Raw genomic sequence first — 26,635 nt, 5'->3', positions numbered from 1 at the left:
ACATTATTAAAATAAAAAATAAAATAAACATAAATTAATAAGTATAATTATATTCGGTTATAATTAGTATTTAGAACAGCCTAGATCCATCCTAACTCGGGATCTACCAAGTGCCGAGAGGGATCAAAACTCTTTGCCAAGAGGGATCACATCTCTTGAGATGTAAAACTCTTTTACAATGAAAAGAGATTTGATCCCTCTCGACGCTTGGTAGATCCAAAGTTAATATGGATCTACGCTGGTGTATTATATATTAAAAAATAAAACAAATTAGTGAATTACACTTAAAATATAAAACATACAAAACATTTATACGATGATGATACAATTTCAATCATACAACTAATGCACATAGCCAAAATAGAATTGAGCACAATTCTTCTATGAACCAAAAATACATAAATAAAGAGGCCTAAATGGCCTGTAGTCTCCCAAAAAAATGCTACAACAAATAACTAGTATTGCATATCATCAAAATCATTGCCAATATTGGGATTCTCCTAATCAATATCACACACCATGCATTAAAATAAGATAGAAAAAGCTTAGCATGTGAAATCGAGATTTTGTTTGATGGATGGATATATTTTTACTAGGGTCATGATAGAGAAGTTCAACAATCAATGCCACCAACATTAAGGTACATAAAGAGCTTGGTCCTCTTAATTAAATGCGAGTTCCATAACCCTCATGCATGACAAACTCTTGTGGAAATGTTCCAATCTCCACGATCCCAAAAATTGTTAAGTCTGCTGAATTTTGGGTGAGATTTAAAAATTTACTTTCTCCATATGAAATCCGATGAGGATAGAACCTCTCTTAATTTCCAAATTAAGGATGAAGATGGAAGTCAATTAATGATAATGTTAAAAAGTCAAGTAGAAAAATGAAAATGAAAGTCCTTTTACTTTAAGAATATAACATAAATTGCGTGGCATTAATAGGGCCTAGACAAATTCATTTCCCAACACTTGGAATCCCTTCAAACATTGATTAATTATCCCTGGCTATAATCCAAAACTTTTCCTGGCTCCAAACTTGTGATTGAATTGCATGAGAATGAGTCAATAAATCAATTTTAGTAATGTTTTTTTTTTTTTTTTCGTTGGACACGTGTCCAAAGTTCGAGACACCATCAGGGTTGTGTTGGACACCAATGAAACTCGTGTAATGTAAAAAGGACATGAGTCAAACTTGTGCAGGGCACGTATCACCCATGTGTCATGTATGACACGTGAAATACATGAAATGAGGGTGGGGAGGAGGACATGTCATGTTACTTAGCTCATCGGGCCTATTGTCGGAGTGAAATTTCATGTCTCTGTTGTGACCTTGCAATGCTTCACTGTATGATGTTCCCTTTTGTGAAATTTATAGGGCACAAGCTAGAACAACCTTCTTCAAATGATAACCACTTCTAATGATTTAATTAGCATTAATTCCACATAGCATCATGAAGCAGTAAGAAAATTTCAACCAAAAACATGAAAGAGTAGTAGAAATTAACCATGAGACAATGAGACAAAAGACACAAAAATTAGGCTGGCTGAGGAAAAACCCACAAGGGGAAAACCCAAAAAGATTTCCTTATGAGTGAGAGAGTTCAAAGTTCATTAATACACTAACAACAAAATCAAGATAATAGCCAAATCTGTGAACAAGGACAAGACCAAGTGCCAAACCCTCCTGATTTTTGTTGAGTATGTTGTCATTAATGTCAAAGCAAGAGCGGGTGCAGGATGTCGTCATTGATGTCTTTGATGAGATGATACAGTGGGAAACCCTACTTCTAGGGTTTGATTCCCTGGTTGATGGATACACCCCACATTTGTTAGAGCTTTTGAAGCAACAAATCAATGAATTTGACTTGGAGACCCTCGCCATTGGACTCTCCTTGTCACGCTGGTTTTGTTGACATGTGGAACGTCTCGTGGGCCTTCATGGTTTGTAAGATACACCTAATCAAAGTACAAGTCACATCTCATGGTAAAAAACCCCAAATGGTTTGATTATTTCAAAATTTATTTAATTAAATAGAAAGGGTGTTATGGAGGTTTTAAAATTTTATTGAAAGGGTTATGGGATTCAAGCCAATCTAAAAATTCCCTCCAATGCTAATTTGTGGCACCAAAAGTTAAAGGTAGAATTAAATGAAAAAGGCCATGAAGAAATGTAGGAGTGAAAGTTTTTTGATATTTGGCTCAAATTGAAAATTGAAAATTGGAGTTTCCAACCAAAACATAAGTCGACTGCCTAATTTGAATTCTCTCGGATCTATATAAAAAAGCACCTTACCTCTCCACATTTGCAAGCACCTTACCTCTCCTAAGATGTTTGAAGCTCTTAGTAGCAGTTTTCCATTCGCTGGAGGAGTTTTATTTGGGAATGAATTTTGACAAGGGTTTTGGTTCGGGGTTCCTTATTTTTGGGTTTCGTTGGTGATTCAATTTATCTTTGCAGGTGTCATATTTCTCAACACACAAGCATTTCAATGCCTACCTTGAAATATATGTGTTGCCTAGTAGTCTGCCACCTATCCAAAGCTCTAATAAAGGCTACAAACTTGTATATCTGAATAGATCAAAATTCTGTGCCATGTCTTGATACTGGGATGATATTCTACTCTGTGGTAGAATAATTTTGAGCAAAATGTCGACATATTTTCACTTCTGCCTTCTTTGTGAGCTAGTCTAGTTCAACTTTATGCACATCTGAGGTAGCGCAATGATGCTTCCTTTAAGGCTTCTCCATGTTGATATTCAAACCCTTCAACAAATCACAAATGTTATTTATTAGTCCCTCAAGATAAATCGTGAGTGAATTTAAATGGCATTGATCAAATCATTTGATAGTTGCTTTGTGGGCAACTCTAGAAAACATAAGAGGCAATCACATGCACCTTAATCATCGAATTGAATAGTGAAACAAATACTTGCGACCTACAGCATATCTGAAGTCTAGAAGTCCATGTTTGAAGTTTCAATTGGGATCAAATTGCTTGGTATTTGGCTTCGCTGCTCCTTGGAATTGTTTTGCAGGAGGAGTTTGTCATGAGAGCAGTATATCTTGGTCTTTAAACACAATATCCTCTATGGTCTTGTTACATCTTTTTACATGATTCGTTAGAGTTTAATTTTATGTATGCAAGAAGTAAAATAACATAGTGAGTCTTGCCTCTGCAACCGTGGTTGATGTCTGAAGTATTTTTAACAACCATCAAGTTTCCTTTGCACACCAATCTGAGTTAGTTTTGAGAAGGCGAGTTTGCACACCCATCATTGAAGCAATTTTGAAGGTATTCTTGTTTTCGATTCACTGAGCATGTATCAAATCAATAACTATTTGCGACAATGTATTTTGATTCACTGAAGCTATTGCATTGATGAAGGTATCTTTGTCAATAATTCGTAGTATTCTCTTATCAAACTATGACTAAACAAGGGAACCTCTTGTGACGTTTTCATTACTATCTAGTGTTTACAAAGGTTGTATCAATACTAGTGCATTAATATACAGGGTCGATAGGCACAACCCAAATCTTTGATGATCAACCTCATACATGAGTTTTGATCTCATCTTCAATAGTGAATAATGCATCAATTTATGGCAATAACCTTGACATTGTAGCGACCTTGTAACCTTGATACTTGACAATGACTTACATAATTATATGCCTTTGTAATGATTCTTGGTTGCTTGGAGTTAACCTTCACATGGTAGCAAGCTTTGACAGTAACATTTGATGATTTTGACAGTGAAATTGTGACAGTAACATTAGATGCACTGAAATGTGTGACAATGACCTCGATTGGATTGCGACCTTGTACTGTTTGGGTAGCATGCTAATGTTTGATATGACTGCAAAATTGATATAACATAGTAGTAATCTTAGTGACAATGATATATATATATATATATATATATATATATATATATATATAGTGATGATATAAGAGAGACTCTTGACAGATGTGTGTGATGGCAACAACCCTCTGACATTGACACATGACAGTCAGATTGTATCACTGCTTATCATGAATGATTGATGATAGGAGGTTGGGGTTAGATACACTGAGCAAAAACAAGTACAACAATATTGCGATCTTACTCTTAGCAAGCAGAGACACTGAGATTTCAGAGGTTGGGCAAAGGCATTGTTAGGTAGCATTTTGGAGTGTACAATTCACTGATGTATCCAGATACTAAGAGTTAGACACATATTCATGGTCGATGCATTAGATATAAGTATGCTGACAACTAGGGTGTATTGCAAGGTGATCCAGGTGGATGTTAGTGGCCACCCACCTATCCCATCTAGACCCCCACAACTGTCCCTTTCAGTTTTTTAGTTTCCTTAATTATAGCGCAGTTTACTATTTTTAGTAGTTTTTCGGGTCTTAAACTTCCGGAGCCGTTTTGAGGCCCTAAACGACGTTTTTTGGGAAATCTACCGCCAGCGATTTTTCTATCAAAAAATCGCCTTTTTCGTCGTAGTCCTCGGAGAGATCTTTCCAACGGGCTATCATGCGCGTCAAACGAAGATAATACGACCAATTCGCGACCCCGGGAAGTTGATGTACCAACTTACCCAAAAACGGGGCCACAATTTGGCGTTTCATCTTCTAGGGTTACGTTTTGGAATGTGAAGGGTTTTCCATTTTTCTCAACAATAAATAGGCCTTCGAGCCTCATTGTAACACAGTTCAAAGGCATGTAGCCGCCACATCTCTTCTTAGAGATAAGCTACCATCGCCCTAGCTGGTTTATTTCTATTCTGGTTGTAAGCATATTTCAGTATTTTCCATTAATGAAATGAAGTATTATTTCCGCTGCATCTTTGTGTATATGGTTATCTCTATATTTTATTGCGTTCCTGTTTAAGTCCAGATCAGTGGTATCAGAGCGGTCTGCTTTTTCTCTGTTTTTTTCTTTGCATGTCCCTAACGAGGTTGGGATACAAGGAGTTAGGGCTTGAACTGGTCGAACCTTTGCAAGACCAGCCTCGCAAATCTCGATGACCTCCCATGGCGGATGAGAAGAAAAACGAGGGGGCAGGAGATCCTATCAAAATATTGTTCTAAGAAGCCCTCGAGCGACAAAGGAACGCGATGATGGACAACGTTGCCCAGATCCTTCAGCGGCTACCCAGAGGCGAGGCATCAGCTTCCAACAGCTACTCTGGAAATGCCACACCCTTTAAGGTACACGTTAATTTTGAAATCCCCATCTTCGAGGGTCAAATAGATGCAGATGCCATAGATAAATGGTTAAATATGCTAGATGGGTATTTTTCTGTTCATGAATTTTCAAGTCGGGAAAAGATTGTTTTCGCTCTTCTCAAAGTAGTCCCCCATGTCAAGGACTGGTGGGAAACCTACTGCGAGCAGAAGGATGAAAGTACAGGCTCACTATTTTCAGCCGCACCAACTTGGAATGACTTCCGGGATGCCATCAAGGAGCAGTACTACCCTGTCAAAAGCTATGAGGACAAATACATCAAATGGACCACACTGCGGCAGGGGCGAGACCAAGATGTACGAGAGTTCACAAACATTTTTCATACCCTTCGCACACAATTGGGTATCAAAGATTCTGAGCTGCATCTGGTACTCAAGTACCGCGACTGCCTACACAGATACATCCAGGAAGAGATGGAGTTCTTGAACATCTCCTCACTCGGCACAGCATACCGATACGCTGTCAAAATTGAGCAAAAGTTCAAACAGAAGAAGCGAGACTTTGGATCTACAAATCCGAAGGCCGAAGGACAAAGCTAAGGTGGGGTGACCCAAGACAACCCCTCGAAGCCGCAAGAAAAGAACACCACCACGAAGCCGAAGAAGGACACAGGAAAGTGGTGTGAGTTCCACAAGAGTCCCACTCATAACACAAGTGAGTGTCAGACCAAGCAGTCGCTGGTGGCCGAGTTGAAGGCTTCTGAATCAGATGCATGTTCCGACCCTGAGCCAGAACCTGACAAGGGGAATGGCAAAGGGAAGCAAATCATTGATGCGGATCCTAGTGCCACTGTTGCCACTGCCAAGATCCAGAAGAATGAGCCCGAAGACCCAGAGGAGGGGGAGCGTCTTTTCCACTCACAGATGTGGGTGAAGGGTTTGCCACTGCAATTCATTGTCGACAGTGGCAGCCAAAAGAACCTTATTTCAGCAGAGGTCGTGAAGCGGTTGGGCCTACCGACTACACCACACCCACAACCGTACAGTATTGGGTGGCTTCATGAAGGACGAGATCTCAAAGTTCGCCAGCAGTGCCGCCTTCCCTACAGCATCAAGCCCTTCACAGACGAGGTATTGTGTGATGTTACACCTCTAGATGTTTGCAACGTACTATTAGGCCAACGATACTTGTGGAGGCGACATGCTGTGTATGAGTCAAGGCCTCGTGCTGTCTTTATTTCTTTGGATAATTCATTATACAGGATATCAGAGGTAGCCCCACCTATCGCCACCTCTTTGATCACTGCCAAGAAAGGAAGCAAGCTCATCTCCCAGACTAGGAAATTCATTTTCTGTCTGGTTCGCTCCCAAAGTAAGGGGAAGATCGTTGCTACATCCATGACCCCCGCAAGGGATTCCTCCACACAACAGCAACAGCAAAGGGATACGGTCATGACAGAACACAGGAACAACTTCTCCTCACCCACAGGGGTACCACACAAGTTTCAGGTGGGCAACAAAGTTTGGTTACATCTGCAAAAAGAACGCCTTACCAGAACCCATCAGAAACTAAGACCACTCCGACATGGTTCTTACACTAGTACCAAGGCTACAGGAAACAATGCTTGGAAGTACAAAATTCCTCCATTCCTTCGCTTGCACCGAGTTTTCAATGTGGACCATCGTCGACCATGCTTCCCACCATTTTTGGACACATCAGAGATTGCAGAACAGCTCACCAGAGACCCAGCTCAACAGAAGCTTCCTCTTCTCAGGGAGGAACTCAACGCAATGGGGACCATTGCTTCCTAAGGGGGGAGGAATGATCTAAGTGGATGTTGGTGGCCACCCACCTATCCTATCTAGACCCCCACAACTGTCCCTTTCAGTTTTTCAGTTTCCTTAATTATAGTGCAATTTACTATTTTTAGCAGTTTTTCGGGTACTAAACTTCCGGAGCCGTTTTGAGGCCCTAAACGACGTTTTTTGGGAAATCTATCGACAACGATTTTTTTACCAAAAAAATCGCCTTTTCCATCGTAGTCCTCGGAGAGATCTTTCCAACGGGCTATCATGCGCATCAAACAAAGATAATACGACCAATTCGCGACCCCGGGAAGTTGATGTACCAACTTACCCAAAAACGGGGCCCACAATTTGGCGTTTCATCTTCTAGAGTTAGGTTTTGGAATGTGAAGGGTTTTATATTGTTTCTCAACATTAAATAGGCCTTCAAGCCTCATTGTAACACAGTTCAGAACAGTTCAGAGGCATGTAGCCGCCACATCTCTTCTTAGAGATAAGCTACCATCGCCCTAGCTGGTTTATTTCTATTCTGGTTGTAAGCATATTTCAGTATTTTCCATTAATGAAATGAAGTTTTATTTCCGCTGCATCTTTGTGTATATGGTTATCTCTGTATTTAATTGCGTTCCTATTTAAGTCCAGATCACAAGGGATTGTAGGTTTGGTTTAACTGAGGTGCAACTAGGGTTTGGTATTTAAAGTTGTAGTGTAGACTTTCTTTGAGTGTCTACATTATAGGATCAATAGTAGCAAGAATTTGTGGAATGTTAAGCAGAAGAAAAGACGATGATATGGTACAATGGCAACAATGAAGTGCAAAGAGATTAGCAATAAATGTGATAACAGTAACAATAGTTGAAGAAGTGGCAGCATGAGTAGTAGATAGTGGCAACAACAATGGATAGTTGGAGTAGTGGTAGCAGTGGACAACAATGGCAGTGAAGTGCAACGACATAGGCCCCAACTTGATTTTAGTTGGGCCATTATCCTTGGTACGAGAGCCCAAACCATTCAGGGAGCATTTGCTTCCTTCCAGCTTCCTGGTAAAACTCTTGCGGAGTCTTGTACTGACTTCCAGATTTATTTGGTAAAATTTGTATGTACATCATACATAACACAACATTTGGTTGAGACGAAATTTCTATGTACTATTCATTGATGTGATGATGATTCACATGTTTGTTTTAATGCTCTAAATGTCTAAGAAAACTAACCAATTATAGTGTTATAGGAAATAGTGATTCACCTTCCTTTCAGTGTTTCCAACAATTTGTATTAGAGCCAATCCCTCTTGGAAGCTTAACTGCTTGAAGGTAGATCCGTAGCATTCCGAGTTGATTGGTGGAAATTACAATTGGAGATAAGATAGTTGTTGATCCCGAAGAAGATGTTAAATCCCTCATTTTCTTTTTTCTCCTTATCAATTGGAATGGGACGGGGATTTGATCAAATGTAGTTATATTAGTGTTTGTGTAGAAAATGAAACACTGAAGAAGGAGAAGAAGAAGTACTAAATTAACTGGAGATGGTCCCTAGTTGAAATTAGCCATCTTCAAGATCAAATTAATTAACAACAAACACCATGAAAGGATGGTGAGCTTGATGAAGCAAAAAAGGAAGTGGATCACCTCAAAAACATGTTGCAAGAGGAAAACAATAGGGAAAACACCTTGACAAACCAGGTCAAGGAAAAGTAAAAGTCAAATAAGTGGAATAAGCAGGATAAAGAACTTGGCAAACAAATCCCTACCTTGAAGAGGGAACTTGAAGAAGCCAAAAGGTTTGAGGAAATCTTAAGAAGTCAAATGAACCGAAAGGAAGAGGATTGCGTAAACCATGAACAAGAAATTGTCACCTTAAGAGCATAAGTGGACACTCTGAGTCATAAATTTAGGAGCTCACATGTCTTAGATGGCATTCTCACTTGCCAAAGGTCATCACTTATCAGGGTAGGTCTTGGATATGTTGGTGAGTCCTCATGTTGCAAGAATGAAGATGTCAAAGAGGAAGAGATGCCACATGAAAAAGATGGAATGAGTCCTCATGGAGACAACACCCACTCCAAAGCCTCATGCCAAAAATGAAGAGAAGCCCAACATCAAACTTTTTCACAAGTCAACCAACATTGGAAGATGGAAGACAAATGCCTCTAGAAGTCAAGTTGATGCATTCAAGACACCAAATCATAGGAGAGTAGTTAGAAATGGAGAGCAACAAAGCTATTCTCAAGTATGAGACACCTTTAGGAGATCATCACCTTATACTCCTAGGTATGCAGGCACATTTCATGGTTATTTCTATGCATGTTCTAACTTCTTACTCTGGACATAGAGCTGAAGAATGGAGAGAATTTAGTAGGAGTAATGATAGAAGGTTTTATCAAAGCCCCAAAAGCAAATTTATTGGAAGGCAGGACGAAGTCCTATTTGCCTATGACAACAGAAACTACAACACCTCTGCCCCGTTATCCAGACTAGATGTTGAGTGCTATGTATGTCACAACTTTGGCCATTTTGCGCAAGATTGTAGAAGCATCTTAAGTGGACTCCACAAAACTAGGAAGGAATGAGTCTCACTAGGTAGGAAGAAAAGACCACCACGATCTGGCGAAGAAAACATGTTTGACAATGAATTCTCACACAATTGGAAGATTAGAAGCATGGAGATAGGGGGAGTTGCAACACAAGATTAGATGATGCCACATGAGAGCATATTGTTAGGGGGAGTGTACGAAATGGAAAAGATTATGCAACTATAAAGCACATATCACGAGATGATGCAACATGAAGGATTATTATTAGGGGGAGCCATATCACATGGAGATATCGTCAAGGACGCATAAGCCACCCTCTTCCATTGATGTGAACGGGGGAGAGAATATTAGAAAGGAGCTAAGAGAAGAAGCATGAAGTTAAGGGAAACTTATGTAGCACGCCAGGAGATGATCAACATGTTGACATCAATGACAAAGGGGGAGATTGTTGAGTATGTTTTCATTGATGTCAAAGCGTGAACAGGTGCAGGATGTTGTCATTGATGTCCTTAATGATATGATGTAGCGGGAAACCCTAGCTCTAGGGTTTGATTCCCTGGTTGATGGACACACCCCACATTTATTAGAGTTTTTGAAGTAGTAGATCAATGAGTTTTCATTGGAGACCCTCGTCATTGGACTCTTCTTGTCATGCTTCTTCTGTTGATATGTGGAGCTTCTCGTGGGCCTTCACAATTTGAGAGAAACGCCCAGCCAAAGTACAAGTCCTATCTCATGGTCAAAAACTCCAAATGGTTTGATGATTTCAAAATTTATTTCATATTAAATAGGAAGGGTGTTGTGGAGGTTTTTAAAATTTATTAAAAGGGTTTGGGATTAAATCCAATCTAAAAATTCCCTCCCAGATTAATCCATGACACTAATAATTTAAGGTAAAATTAAATAAAAAAGGCCACGAAGAAATGTAGGAGGTTGGTCTTAGATCTTTAGTTCAAATTGAAAATTGGACTTTCCCACCAAAACATGAAGTCAACTACTTAGTTCCAATTCACCTAGATCTATATAAAAAGGCACGTTACCTTCCACATTTGCAAGGAATTGAACGCACAAGTATATCTTGACCTTGAGGAATAATGTCACATCCTAAGAGGTCCAAAGCTCTTAGTAGCAGTTTGGTATTCGCCGGAGGAGTTTTATTGTAGAATGAATTTTGGTTAGGGTTTTATTATGGGGTTCCTTATTTATGAGTTTCATTGGGGATTCAATTTCTCTTTGCAAGTGTAATATTTCTCAATACATACAAGCATTTCAACGACCATCTTGAAATTTATGTGCGACTTAGTAGTCTGGCACCTATTTGAAGGTTTAATAAAAGACCATGAACCTGTATTTTTGAAGAGATCGAGATTCTGTCCCATGTCTTAAATCCGAGAGGATGTTCTGCCCTATGGTAGAAAAATATTTAGCACAATGTCGATGTATTTTCACTTCCACCTTCCTTTTGAGTTGGTCTAGTTCATCTTTATGCACATATGAGGCAAAATAATGATATTTCTTTTAAGGCTTCTGTAACAACCCCAAAAATATAATATGCAACTAATTAGATAAAATTTCCTAAAAACATGATCAAAGACGACTTACCTGTGACGATAATATTCCTTACTTGTGATTTCGGAGTTGAATGCTATTTGAATCCCGCTAACCGAAATAAATTTTTTGGGACGACTCTTGTTGGGTCCCTATAATACTAGTGATTACCCCATTACTATTGTAGTTATACCCCTTATTTATATTGTTGTGCCCTTATTACCCACATGTTGTTATTTCTGTGCCCCATAGAATCCCTCTATTGTTATTTTTGTGGCTTTATATTATTATTGTTAGGTCGGCTGGATTATATTGTGACTCCTTAGACTCCTATATATAGAAAGGAGGTTTTGTCATTTGTATCATCCAAGAATTGTTCATTTATGTAATGTAAAGGAGGTTTCCCCCTCGAAGAGGCTGAATTCTAAGGCGTTGATCTTTCTTTTCTATCTTTTCTTGAGCTGGTTTCATAACATTTGGTATCAGAGCTTTGGATTCTAGGGTTTCGCTGCTCCAAACAGGTCATCGTGGCATTTTCGCTATAACTTTTTTTCTATGACGTTTCAGAAGTCGCAAAAAAAACCCATTTGAGAAGAAGTCGCGCTGAACCTTGGGTCCGAATTTCAGAGTTTTTCGCGCGATATTTTCGGAGATATGATCTGAGGAAGTTGGTCTTTTTGCAGACTCCTGAATTACATTCAAAACAGGTGACCTGGGGAAAATCGTCATAACTTTCTTTCTGAGCATCAGATTGAAATTTCGTAAGAAGTTACAGAAAGAGGACGGACTGTAGTTTTCTTTTATATATTTTTCAGAGTCAAAGGTTGAAACAGTGACACGTGGCACGTCATACAAGTTCGCTCTACTGAACTAGTCTATAATCAAGTCACTGTGGGAGATTTCGCATAACTCTTCCTTGGAGAATCCAATTTGGGTCAGACTTGTGGCATTGGAAAGAGGACACAGAGAGCTACTACAGGTCATAAATTCAGAACTAGATAATCAGAAAGTACAGAGATACATCAGAGGCAATATCGAGCTCCTACAAAGTGAAAAAAGGTGTGTAGATTTTCTTTAATTTTTGCTTAAGCTTGGTTTGAAAATTTATTTTGAAGGAATTCAAAGGGCATATTAGAGAATTATTATCGGTAACTGATGCCCCGAGGAAAGAAAATGCAAACACCTAGTAAGGAACCTGAAAGCTCTAGCATGACTCATGAAGAAGAAGAAGAAATGCTACATGATATATCAAAATTACAAGAACAAGTGCAACAAATGTCACTTGCACAAAAAGCAACAGAATCTAAAATGGATGGTTTAAGGAAAGATGTAGAAGCTAAGATGGACGGTTTAAAGAAAGGTGTAGAGGCTAAGATGGATGGCATGGAAGCTAAGGTGAATGGCATGGACGCTAAAATTGATGGCATTGATGATAAGATGGATAAGTTGCTACAAGAAATGGTCACTAAGGGTGAAAGAGTACTAAAGGAAACTCATGATGAGAACAAAAGAAATGTTAATCATGATTCCATAGACTCTAATGTTGGATCGAAGACTCACCATGTTCCAAAAATCGATATGAGGAAGTTTGATGGCAAGGATCCCGCCACATGGATATTACAGATGGAGCAATTCTTCGATCTCAATAATGTGCAAAACACACAAAAGGTACGTATGGCAACTTTATATTTGGAACCAAATCAGTTTGTATGGTATCAATGGCTTTTTTCTCGTAAACAATTTATCACTTGGGCAATTTTTACGGAAGAATTGATAGCACATTATGAGGATACAAAAAGCAACACTTTTTTTAGCCAATTGATAAGTCTCAAACAAAAGGGTTCAATAATGGAGCACATTGAGGAGTTCCAAAAATTGAACATAAGGGTAAAAGATATTCCAGAGGAGCATAGGATTGATGTGTTCATAGGGTCTTTAAAGGATAATATCCAACATGATGTGCGCCTTTGGGAACCTGATTCATTAGAGAAGGCATTCAGGTTAGCAAGAAAAATGGAAAGCAAAATTATGGCAACTAGGAAGCATACCATTCACAACTATAAAGACGGAAGTGTTGTTGCCCATAGTCTTCCACAACCTACAAGGTTGACACCACAACAATTGGAAGAAAAAAGAGCAAAAGGGCTTTGTTACAATTGTGATAGCAAATACACAAAAGGTCATAAGTGTGCTGAGAAGAAATTATTCTACATAGATTGTGAAGAGGAAGAAGAAAAGGAGCAAGAAAGGTCAAAAGAAGAGGATATATTCCAGGAACAAAGCCTAGATGAAGAACAAATAAATCCGACCATATCTTGTAATGCATTGGCGGGAATTACCACTCCTCAAACCATCAAGATAGAAGGACAAATCAAGAAGAAAAAGGTAATAGTGTTGATTGATTCAGGAAGCACCCACAATTTTATTCATTGTAGGGTAGCAAAAGAATTGAATTGCTTCCTATATCCAGCACCAGAGTGTCAAGTGATGATTGCAAATGGAGGAACAATAAATTGTTCTGGAAAGTGCCATAATATCAAGCTATCCATGGGAGAATATGTATTGACTAGCCCAATGCTTTCCATTCCAATGGGAGGTGCTGATGTTGTACTAGGAGTCCAATGGCTACAATCCTTGGGTACAATAGCTTTTAATTTTCAAGAACTTTTCATGAAATTTTCTGTGGAAGGAAAGGAAGTTGAATTAAGGGGTATTGCAGGGAAACCAGGAAAGATAATCAGCTCTAATGGCATGACAAAGCTTCTAAAAAAGGAGCAAAGAGGTGTAATTGCACAATTATGTTCGCTAGATGTTTCCACATTGGAATCATCTATTTCTCCAGATCTCCAAAAAGTCCTGGACAATCATTCCAAGGTATTTGAGACTCCCAAAGGTCTCCCACCTATGCGTGATCATGATCATGCTATTCATCTGATTCCAGGAAGTGTTCCTCCAAACATCAGGCCGTACAGATATCCATATGTCCAAAAAAGTGAAATTGAACGTATGGTTGCAGAAATGCTAGAGGCTGGTATAATTCAACCGAGTCAAAGTTCTTTCTCAGCTCCAGTAGTATTGGTGCACAAGAAGGATGGATCATGGCGCATGTGTCCAGATTATAGGGAGCTCAACAAGCTCACTATTAAAGATAAGTTCCCCATTCCTGTCATTGATGAATTACTGGATGAATTGCATGGATCAATTTACTTCACCAAGTTGGATCTTCGTTCGAGATATCATCAAATCAGAATGAAGATTGAAGACATTCCGAAAACGGCATTTAGAACTCATGAGGGTCATTATGAATTTTTGGTCATGCCTTTTGGCCTTACCAATGCACCTTCAACATTTCAAGGTTTGATGAATTCAATTTTCAAACCATTCCTTAGAAAATTTGTGTTAGTATTTTTTGATGATATACTAATCTACAGCAAGTCTTGGAAGGATCATGTTGAACATGTTGACAAGGTGCTACAACTATTGGAGGAGAAACAATTATATGCAAAAAGATCCAAATGTTTCTTTGGAGTCCAGGAGGTGGAATATTTGGGTCATATTGTATCTCATGAAGGAGTTAAGGTAGACCCTAGCAAAATTAAAGCCATTAAGGAATGGAAAATCCCCACATCCATAAAGCATCTGCGAGGATTTCTTGGGTTGACAGGGTATTATCGCAAGTTTGTTAAGAATTATGGGAGAATAGCAGCACCTCTAACAACATTATTGAAGAAAGATTCATTTTCATGGACTCCGGAAGCAACAAAGGCCTTTGAACATCTTAAAGAGGCAATGTGCCAAGCACCGGTCTTAGCTACACCGGACTTCACAAAAACCTTTATTGTGGAATGTGATGCTTCAGGAAATGGAATTGGTGCTGTTCTAATGCAAGATGAAAGACCCATTGCTTTTGAAAGTCGTCCAATCAAGGGAAAGTTTTTAAGCAAAGCTATTTATGAGAAGGAAATGTTGGCAATACTCCATGCACTTAAGAAATGGCGACCCTACCTAATGGGAAGACACTTCAAGGTAAAAACGGATCATGATAGCCTTAAATACTTTTTAGAACAAAGATTATCCTCTGAAGAGCAACAAAAGTGGGTCACAAAGATGTTGGGTTATGACTTTGAAATCATCTACAAAAAAGGGAAGCAAAATGTGGTGGCAGATGCACTCTCAAGAAAGGATGAGGATGTGGAAGCATTGTTGTGTGCCATTTCTATTATCCAACCAGATTGGATAAACGAAGCAAAGGAGGAATGGAAGAATGACGAAGAAGTGTGGGCACTTATTCGAAAGCTACAACAAGATTCAAGTACTTCTGATACATTTAGCTGGAAAATGATTCGTTATGGTACAAAGATCGCTTATACCTCTGTAAGAATTCCCAGCTAAAACAAAAGATTCTTATGGAATTGCACACTTCTCCCTTAGGAGGGCACTCAGGATTTTTAAAAACTTACCACAGGGTTAAGAAGGAATTTTTTTGGGATGGCCTTAAATCAGATATTCAAAAGTTTGTGGCGAAATGTTTGGTTTGCCAACAAAATAAAGTTGAAACAATTAAGACACCGGGTCTATTACAACCTTTATCCATTCCAAGCCAACGTTGGGAGGAGGTTTCAATGGATTTTATCACAGGTTTACCCAAGTCTGAGGGAAAGAGTGTCATCATGGTGGTAGTTGACAGACTTACCAAGTATGCACACTTTTGTGCATTATCACATCCATTTAAAGCCAGTACAGTTTCTACTGCATTTATGGAAACAATTCAAAAGCTACATGGAAACCCAAAGATTATTGTAAGTGACAGAGATCCCATTTTCACTGGAAATTTTTGGACAGAATTATTTTCTTGTCTTGGTACTCAGTTAGCTCATAGCTCATCTTATCATCCTCAATCTGATGGGCAAACTGAGATAGTAAACAAATGTTTGGAAGGATATCTTCGTTGCTTTGTATCTGATAAACAGACACAATGGGTCAAATGGTTGCCTCTGGCTGAATGGTGGTATAACACTTCCTTCCATACAACAACAAAAATGACCCCATTTATGGCACTTTATGGGTATCAACCACCATCAATCACATCATATTTAAGAGAAAATTCTAAGGTTCAGGCAGTGGAACATCACATCGAACATCAACAACAAGTCCTCCAACTCTTAAAGGATAACCTCGTGTTGGCACAAAATAGAATGAAACAACAGGCAGATCAACATCGCAGTGAAAGAAGTTTTGATGTAGGTGATTGGGTATTCCTACGGCTACAACCATATAAGCAAATGTCCCTAAAGCAAGCTAAGAAGGATAATAAATTATCACCAAAGTATTATGGTCCGTACAAGGTGTTGGAAAAGATTGGTACTATGGCATACAAATTGGAGCTTCCTGCAGCTTCTCGATTGCACCCAGTTTTCCATGTTTCATGTTTAAAGAAGGTTATAGGTGACAAGCTCCCAGTTCAAACAATATTGCCAAAACTTGACGAGGAAGGAAAAATTATATTGGAACCGGAAGCAGTCACAGAAACAAGAACTCGACAGCTACGAAATCGATCAATTTCAGAGTATCTTATCAAGTGGAAGAACTTATCCGCTGAAGATTCCACATGGGAGGATGAGAATTTTATGTAGAAGTATCCAGAACTGCTCAAGCGTTGAGGACAACACTTTTTTGAAGGAGAGGGGCATGTTGGGTCCCTATAATACTAGTGATTACCCCATTACTATTGTAGTTATACCCCTTATTTATATTGTTGTGCCCCTATTACCCACATATTGTTATTTCTGTGCCCCATAGAATCCCTCTATTATTATTTTTGTGGCTTTATATTATTATTTTTAGGTCGGCTGGATTATATTGTGACTCCTTAGACTCCTATATATAGAAAGGAGGTTTTGTCATTTGTATCATCCAAGAATTGTTCATTTATGTAATGTAAAGGAGGTTGCCCCCTCGAAGAGGCTGAATTCTAAGGCGTTGATCTTTCTTTTCTATCTTTTCTTGATCTGTTTTCATAACAACTCTCCACCCAATTGTAGGCTTAGCTGCATGTAATGTTTCTACATCTGGCCACCCCCGAGCCCTTAATTAACGTACTATTGTTAGGGAATCTTTTGTCTCACAATACATTTCTCCCAAGAGAATGGATGAAGGAATGATGTATCTCATCTTTCTCATCGTCCATTAAATAGATCAAACAATGGAAATGGTCCGCATGCACCAATTCCATGTGCCAACATGCAACTTTTATTTTTTTATTTTAAGTTTTACTTAATTTAATATTTCTCTTAATTTAACTTTCTTATTTTATTTTACTTTTTGTTAACTTTACTTATTTTTATCGTTTACTTACTTATATATATATGACTTCAATATTATTATTTACTATTTTATTTATTTATTTTTATTATATTCTCTTCATTATTTATATTTATTTACTATTATTGTCTTTTATTTAATTTTTACTATTTATTTACTATTGTATTTTCTTTATTGTTTATCATTTATTATATTATATTATTTATTATTATTATTAGGGGACATTACATACTCCCCCTCTTTAAGGAATTTCATCCTGAAGTTAAGTTGAACCATTTAACATTTTATTTATTTATTTATTTATTACTTCACGTTTTCCCTACACCCTCTGTTGAACTAGTAAAACTAGCAGACATCGAAAGCTTCCACAACACCCGGGAGATCCCAAGGAATCTTTGTCCTTTTTACCACTTTTGGAACCGGGCATCAGCCTCATCAATCTGTACCATAGCCCATGGCTGGCCCCAAGGCTCGTGCCTGGATCAAACCTCATCTGCCCCCAGGCGGACATCTAGTCCTAGTGCTCAATGACTCCAGGCATCTCGCAAGGCTGACCCACTCCCTCCATACTCACTTAGGTGCACAACCCCAGGCATTGAAGTCCTTACACCCCCACTAGAGTTCGACATCCCAATCCAATATCAGACACTTGGCCTACAATATCAGGCACTTGGCCTCCTCAAGATGGTCCCATAGCCCTTCAAAAGTTATCCATCAAGAGCTATACAAGACAAAGGAACCACTATCATATGTAGTGTCGATTGAGTTTGCCCCCAACCCATATGGTGTTACATATTCTCCCTCGCATGTATGGGCTCCCACGAGATCATCAAATAAACCGGCCCTTTCGACCCATTTGTGGAGTTCCTATTAGTCACCACATCTCAACATGCTACCAATGCATTAGTTATAATTACAATATCATAGAAAATGCCAACTCGTGCATGTCACCCTGATAACATAACATCTTTGTTATCACAACATTCTAAATAGTAAAGCACTGCATGCCCTTGCATGTCGTAAAATTTGCATGTGATTACCACATGCTTGACATCATAAAATACCCTCATAAGTTATAACATCAACATATTTTCACATAATAAATGAACCAAATTTCAATACACACCATATCATAACATCATGATCCCTATGCATATAATATCCATTATAAGCATTCAACATCATTATCATAACAAATAAACAAATAAGCACCACATATACATCATTAACCCTTCATAAGAATTATATCCATTTACCACATACCTGCACATCATTAATATGAGAATCATCTCAATACTTATCAAATATTGAACAACAATACACTATAAACATTTTTATCATAAATTAATTTCATTTACTTATATAAACAATGAATACTAACTATGAATTAAGATTATTCAACATCCCTCTAGGATCTAGGCTATCTCACCAATACTATTAGTCATGTTTACATCAATATACCAATTACTTTTCAATAATCATTTCCACTTCTTTCAGCGAGGAAGTTGATATTTTACATCATAGATATACTCATTTTAAGTACACCATTAAATTTTAAATGAGCCTCATCATCTTGAACCCTAATCTCTCGTCATGTATTCTTCATTCCTCGAGGAAATTTTAATGAAATTCAGTGTTAAGATATTAACAGTTATACAATCATTCTTTAAATCTTCAATATCAACTTAAAATTCCATGATCACTATACATATTGTGCTTATCCAAGTGGCACAAATACACGAGGTCATCCTTATTTAAGTCTTATGTTATGCTCAATCCACCTGCATGAGGGCTTGCAATCCCCTAATGATATATCCATCACTCGCATAATTGTCATTGTTCATCTTAAAAGATTTGATTATCTCATCGAGTTCCCACTTGATCTCTTTTATTGTAGATTCACCCATCTTCAAGTTGGACTAGGGATACTTCCACCTTAATTTTCACTCATTAGATCTTTAGTTTAGAATTTGAAATGCTTGGAACCACTACCACCATTATCATCCATGAATGATTTGGTATGCTCAATGAGTTTGGAAATAACTTCTTTGAATACTAACGGTACACACTAGTAAGTTGTCCAAGAACACCCTTTATTAGTTGATTCTCACTTCTTCTGCCAATTTATGTGTAGTCATTCTCAATGTCTAATTATAGAATTTCCAATAGTATTTATTCTCATTAGTTTACATAGTGCCTTTCTTTTTCCAAGAGTTATACAATCATTATCCTTGAAATACTTTCCCAATTTATCACAAGTGCTTAGAACTTCCTACCTTGACACTTCTGAATTTATACTTCTGAATTTATAGGTCATCACTTTGACCCTTACCAATCATGTTGATCAATCCACTCATCATATCTTTAAGAGAACTTTCTTCTCGGTTGAATCACCCATTCACTTCCTCATATTGAATATTCAAAGATATAATTTATTTCCCCCCAATCTCAATTACCTAATATTCCATGTGTACTAGCTTCAACAATGGAAACTTCTTCACTTTGTTCAATTTTAAAAATATATTATCAAATTGGCTTTAATTTCTCACCTTAAGTCATTGTGGTTTCTTTCTCTTCTCTATTATATGCACAAATTGTTGAAATTGAGAATGTTGTTACTACTTCCCAGCTAAGAAGCTAAGAATGTTGTTCCTATTCATCATCATCCAATAGGAATTCATGGGTTAATTACCTCCTTAACCCAACACCACCATCATTTTTTTATTTTATAATTATAATGGGATGAGGGGTAGTTGATAGGGAATAAAGTGTAAATATTATAGTTTATTAGATATTTAAGTAATCAATAAAGATGATTTTTTAGTAGTAAATTTAATAGATAATAATTCGATATATTGATAAAAATGGTTATTAAGTATAATAATTAGATAGTATAATAAATGAATATATTTAGATATAATATTATATAATGTTAAACACACATGGGCAACAAGAGTAATCTAAAGGATAAATCATGAGAGTACAATTTTTATTGACAAATGATATACATTTATAATACATTGTTTGACCGTTGGGTTTCACATCCCAAGGTCTCTTGGACTCCTTTTGTCCATTCAGCTTCCACACTAATCCATTGAGGATTAGGTGTCCAATATTCCCCCCCTTAATCCGAAGGGTTATGTATGAGTCCAAGAAGAGATCTGTAATACAAAATGTGAAAAAAATGCATGGCAACACTAGGCTGAATGTGCTCTATGAAATGTTGGTATAAAGGGCGATGGTTTAAAGATGACCACCAACACTGGAAGGCTTAGTGCATTTCCTGGAACTCCTCCAAAACTGGCAAGAAACTGAAGTCTTTTGCTAGAGGAAGTGCTCCTATTGTTTTGAAGAGGGAAACCTTCAACCAATAAAGGGAGGTCTCACCCCGCATAAAAGGGAGAACTTCAACCTGAAAAGGGAAGTCTCAACCTGTGATGGTTTAAGGATGACCAACAACTCTGGAATGCTTAATGCCCTGGAACTCTTCCAAAACTGGCAAGAAGCTGGAGTCTTCTGCTAGAGGAAGTGTTCTCAATTTTGTTCCTGGAATTCTTCTGAAACTGGCAAGAAGATGAAGTCTTCTACTAGAGGAAGTGTCCCAGATTACCAATTGAAGGCATGTTCACGGGCATCTTTGTCTCTGGCTACAACTCTGAAACTGGTGTGGCAGGTTGTGGCTCGGGCTCACTTGATGTGACTTTGAAGCTTGTAGATGACCATCATTTCCTCCCCTGTTAGATATAAGGTGAGAAAATGGAGAAAACTCAACTGCAAGACTGTTCAATACTCTGGAACAAGTTCTGACATGTGTTTGGAATATCTTCTTGGCTGTTGATTCCCATTGCCAAGAAGCGATCCATCCAAGATGAATCTTTGTTCTTGCAGGACGTTTGTTTCTGAAGCATCTGTGTGAAGAATGGCTAGTTTTATGACATTGCTTACATGGATGAAGATCAAAACTGTGATCTTTCAGATGGCCAACTCGGTCACAGTGTTGGAATTTCACAATCTGTTGTTGTTGTTGTGGAAGAGGAGCAGAGTCTAGAACAGCTGGAGGTGAACTGTCATGAGGAGCAGGTGAACTATCATGAATGAATCCAACACTCTGAAACTGAATGGGCTTTGAGTAGTCTGGAATATGAAAGGACAAGTCCTTGTCATATCCAAGACCAGTTCTGTGCTTGTTGTGGACAAGCTGTTCCCAAGGTCTGATGATGGGCTTGGGAAGTGCACACTGAGTTTCTGCATCTGCATGTACAACTGCTGCTTTATTGGGTACTAAATCTGAACCAGCTGTAACATTATTGACTTGCTGTTTATGGGAGTCTGTTTCAATCTTCTGAACAGAAACAGGTTCAGAATGATGACTCCACTGGTGTAATTCTTCCTGCTGTAGCTTTGTCTCAAGCTGCAAAAACTCAATATTTTCATGTGCATTTTGGAGACAAATTTTGATATTGGAAAGAGAGGTTTTGTTGATCTTAACCATCTCATCAACAGTGGAAAGTATTAAATTATTCAGTAGTTTCAATACATCATCTATTCTATCCATTTCAGACCAATATAATCAGAGAAGTGATGTTATCTTCAGCTACAAATTGGTCTATAAAATGATAAATAATTGCAACTATTAGATGAGTAGCAGGATGCCAATATCACCAAGTCACTGTAGCAGACATCACAGTACCAATTTCAATGTAGCAAATGACTCGCTGCTTTAATGTACTTCTCAAATTATTCAAACTACTCACACTGTGAAAAAGAGAGTCAATCTTTGACTTTCTTTGCAAATGAAATTTGTCGACAGTCTTAGTAGAGCAATCTCAACCATGTTTTGTCCATTGCAACATTGCCATAGCAATGATCAAACCAACAGTGGTAAAGATATAGCAGTGTATCAAGGCTTGTCAAGCTCTCTGACATAACACTTGGCCCGTCAATTCAACATCATCATCAGACTCTATCCATCAGCATATTCAGTCAATAATACTTTGGTAATGCAAGACTTATCCCTGAAACCCTAGAATGTGAACTCATACTCCACTTCATCAATACATGTCTATAGATCAACAATGTCAACAGTACCAACTCAATAGTTGCTTTATCATAGGCATTTACAAAGAATAATGTGTCAATACTGTCATAACAAATCTCTAAATCTAATCTCTGTCTAATGCAAACAGTCAACAACAATCCTTGCATCAAATTAATAGATTACATCAATTCATAGACAAGTTCACACAAAACTTTGCCCTTGGTTGCTGTAGATGACACCTGTTCAATGAGGTAGTACAAAATCATAGATCAATAATCTCACTGCAAATGAAGCCTTCAAATGAATTTTCAAAGATAACAAAGTTTGATATACTGAGTGTAACCCTGAAATAGAGAACTCAACATAAACTCAGCACTTAATGATGCACTAGCAGTGCTTAGTACTATATCATAGCAATTTGTCTTTATAATGTCTGCAATAGCTCCACTCAACGACAACAAACAACAATATCCTTACTGGCATACATCGACCCCACAGCCACACAATTTCTGGAAGAGTCTATCAATCCGAAAATCAGGTCAAATGCTACAGACTTGCTTCAAGGGTTTGACTTCTGTCATAACGACCCTTGTCCCAACTACTTTCTTTTCAGATGAGTCAATTGTTGCTTGTGTGTATAGCAAGCCTTAGCAGCAAAGAACCACAAAATGTCTCTGAGATGTAATCAAACCCTGGCAGCTATATGCCATGTCATACTTTCTCCTCAGTCATATTCTCATTCAACCATACGCATCGCTGGAGTATACATCAGCTCAATCGTCCACTACCATAAACACCTTTCAGATATCCTGTAATACTAACATATGCGCAACTTTAGGACATTTGTGCATAGAGTCTCTCTGTCCATGACACAGTAAGCGCACTGGCTCTCGAATTTGCTCTCACCGGCTTGGGTATCAACAATGGATAGTGCTCAAAATTACAAGTCATCGCCATCCCATTCTTGACACCACCATGTCAGGATATACCATGACCAGCGTTTAAATACAACAGTCAACGTTTAGATACAACAGTCAGCTTTTAAATATACCATGACCAGTGTTTAAATACAACAGTTAGCATTTAAATACAACAACAGGCCAGCGTTCAAATATTACAACAGTGAGCGTTTAAATACAACAACAGGGATTTTGTTTATGCTAGGGATTGTTGCAGCGGTAGTCGCCCAGATATTGAAAACGAAATTGTAATTGAAGCCGTGTTTCTTTTTTTTGTTTTCGAGAGAGATGCTGATAATTGTAGGGCCTTCGATATATTTTTGAGAATGTTAGGATTTAGAATATCAATCCACTTTAATGGGTAGCTTCAGCAGTATGGTCTTCAAGGTATCATCTCCTGGATGACAGAGATGAAGCATGCTACAGCCACATTAAAGGAAATATAATAATAAATATCAGCAACAAGTACATACAGATCTGCTGTAGAATTGGCACTCCAAAACACGAGTCTGAAAGCTCAGTCAACAAAGATGAATAGTCCAGCAAGCATGGACTCCTTCAGCCTTCAATACGTTATCAGCAGGAGGGAAAATGCTACCCGTGGGCAGTTTGAATGGGTACCAGAGAGAGAGGCTCAGCCTCTTGCAAAATATCAGCTCAGCTCCTTAGTAAACTTGCCCCTTTAATCAGTTCTAAGCCCACCCACGGACAGAGATACCTCTCAACAACGAACACGGTTAGCAACAATGAGACTTGGCTCCACAAACCGGCCAAATATGGCAGCCAACTCAGCCAACTAAGTAAGAGACGTTCAACCTCATTTAACTGGTGAAACTCAGCCCTTCAAAGATCAGATTCGACCATCAATAAAATGGTTCATACTCAGCCAGCATAGCAGATATAAACTCAGCCCTCATTAACAACCCAAATTGACTCTCCAACAGCAGAGATAACTCAGCCTATTTTAGCAATGGGAACTCAGCCAGTTAGTCAACAAAACTCGTCCAGCACACAGTAGATAACCTCGGCCCTTTATTAATGGTAGAACTCAGCCTTCAGAAAGAGATAGGACTCTACCTCTTGGCTATTATGGACACGCTGGAAAGAAGTGATAGCAATGGGCGTTATACTATGACAGAGTCGTAATACCATGCAGCAGTGGTATTTTAACGGACCTGTGTCAAAATTCTATGAAACCATGACCGTTTCCATGTCAGGACAACTTGGACAGCGCTGGCAGTGTCAGGCAGAGGAGCGTTTCATCGTTCAAGTGAATGTGGCAGACAGGGCGCAGGTCTGTATAAAAGGAATATGGCAGACAGGGGTCAGAGATGTCAGTCAGCAGCGGATTTCAGGCACCAGACACCAGCAGGTATTAACAGGTTGCAGCTAAAATTTAGCTGAAGAAATATTCATGAGAAAATATTCATGAAGTTCATGGCAGAAATAAACTGCACAGAAAGGCCATAAAACAAATGGCTCAACTTAATTATGCAGGGCAGGAATACGCCTGCTCTGATACCATGTTAAACACACATGGGCAGCAAGAGTAATCTAAAGGATAAATCATGAGAGTACAATTTTTATTGACAAATGATATACATTTATAGTACATTGTTTGACCGTTGGGTTTCACATCCCAAGGTCTCTTGGACTCCTTTTGTCCATTCAACTTCCACACTAACCCATTGAGGATTAGGTGTCCAACATATAATTTGAAATTAAAGGGTACTTTTCATTTAATTATAATATAAGTGGTTTTTATAATATATTATTAATATTAACATCTATAGATTAGATTAGGCTAAGATAGATTAAGAGACTTGATTTTATATTCTGCTTGTTAATCTAATAATCTAATTTTCCTAACAATACATATATGGTATGATAACTTTAATTTTGTCAAGGTATGGCTAAGTTGGCAAAATATTGATGTGAATAATTTATTAAATATATATGATGAATTCATAGTTATTATTGGAAATGTGAATAGCCATTTGAGTCAACCTCACTTGAGGACATAACTAGAAATTCAACATTCTACATATGATATGAAGTGAGGGAAAGAACCAAAGAAACTTAAAATCAAACTAAAGAGTTAACCCAATTTTTTGCCTAGCATGACGAGTACATGATAAACATCAAAATGTGTCATATGTGTTAGATAATATAGGGTTAGGGGCTTGACCATGGATTTAAAAAAAAGACCATTGGATATGAAGTAGTGTAACAACTCCAAATTGAAATATGCAACTAATTAGATCAATTATGTGATTATTAATCAATGCATAACTATTCCACTAATTAACATAAAATTTATCAAAAACATGAGCAAAGACGACTTACCTGTGGCGAAAATATTCCTTGTGATTTCGGAGTTGAATGCTATTTGAAATCCCGCTAACTGCAACAAAATTTTGGGGACGAATCTCCACCCAACTATAGGCTCAGTTGCATGTAATCTTTCTACACTTGGCCACCCCTGAGCCCACAATCAACATACTACTGCTAGGGAATCTTTTGTCTCGCAATACTTTTCTCCCAAGAGAATGGACAAAGGAATTATGTGTTGGAAACACTGAGAAGGGGGGGGGCGTGAATCAATATTTCTTTTCCCGACTATTGTTTTCCCAGTTCAACAATTTATATTCAGAACACAATATGAACAACAATAATAAATGCTTTTATTAATATAATCTTTGTAGTAAAATAGATACAATATATAAGTGATTGCAATCAATTTCCAAGCTCCAACTCGGACTTTGGCGAGGCTCCAACCTCCAGAGCACCAACTCTATTTTACCAAGCCACCAATATTGGACTTAGGAGCACCAACTCCCAAGGACTTCAATCCTTCCATTTCCTGAGACACCAGTCCCAAGGACACCTATCCTTCCTACTTCTGAGGCATCAACCCCAAGGACTCCAATCCTTCTTACTTCTGAGCCATCAACCCCAAGGACTCCAATCCTTCTTGCTTCTGAGGCACCAGCCCCAAGGACTCAAATCCTACTTACTTTTGTGGCACCAACCTCAAGTGTTCTGACCCAATCTTGTTAGGGTTCATTTGATAGTGATGTTCTGCTCTTAGAACTCTTCTCTACTGAGTTATGTCTGATTCTTGCTTCACTGCAGTCTCCAAGCTACAACATTAATGAAAATCAATGTTCTTATGAAGTAGTCTTCCCAATTCTTCATACTGCCCACACAGAGTGTTCAGTACCCTTCATGACTTTTGATAATGTCTTCACAC

Source organism: Pinus tabuliformis, chromosome 5_2, assembly GCF_031772625.1.
Source record: "Pinus tabuliformis cultivar Carrire ecotype Pingquan chromosome 5_2, CPIR1, whole genome shotgun sequence".
NCBI classification, from domain to species: Eukaryota; Viridiplantae; Streptophyta; class Pinopsida; order Pinales; family Pinaceae; genus Pinus; species Pinus tabuliformis.
The sequence above is the reverse complement of the archived record's forward strand: the minus strand, read 5'-3'. Positions refer to the sequence as shown.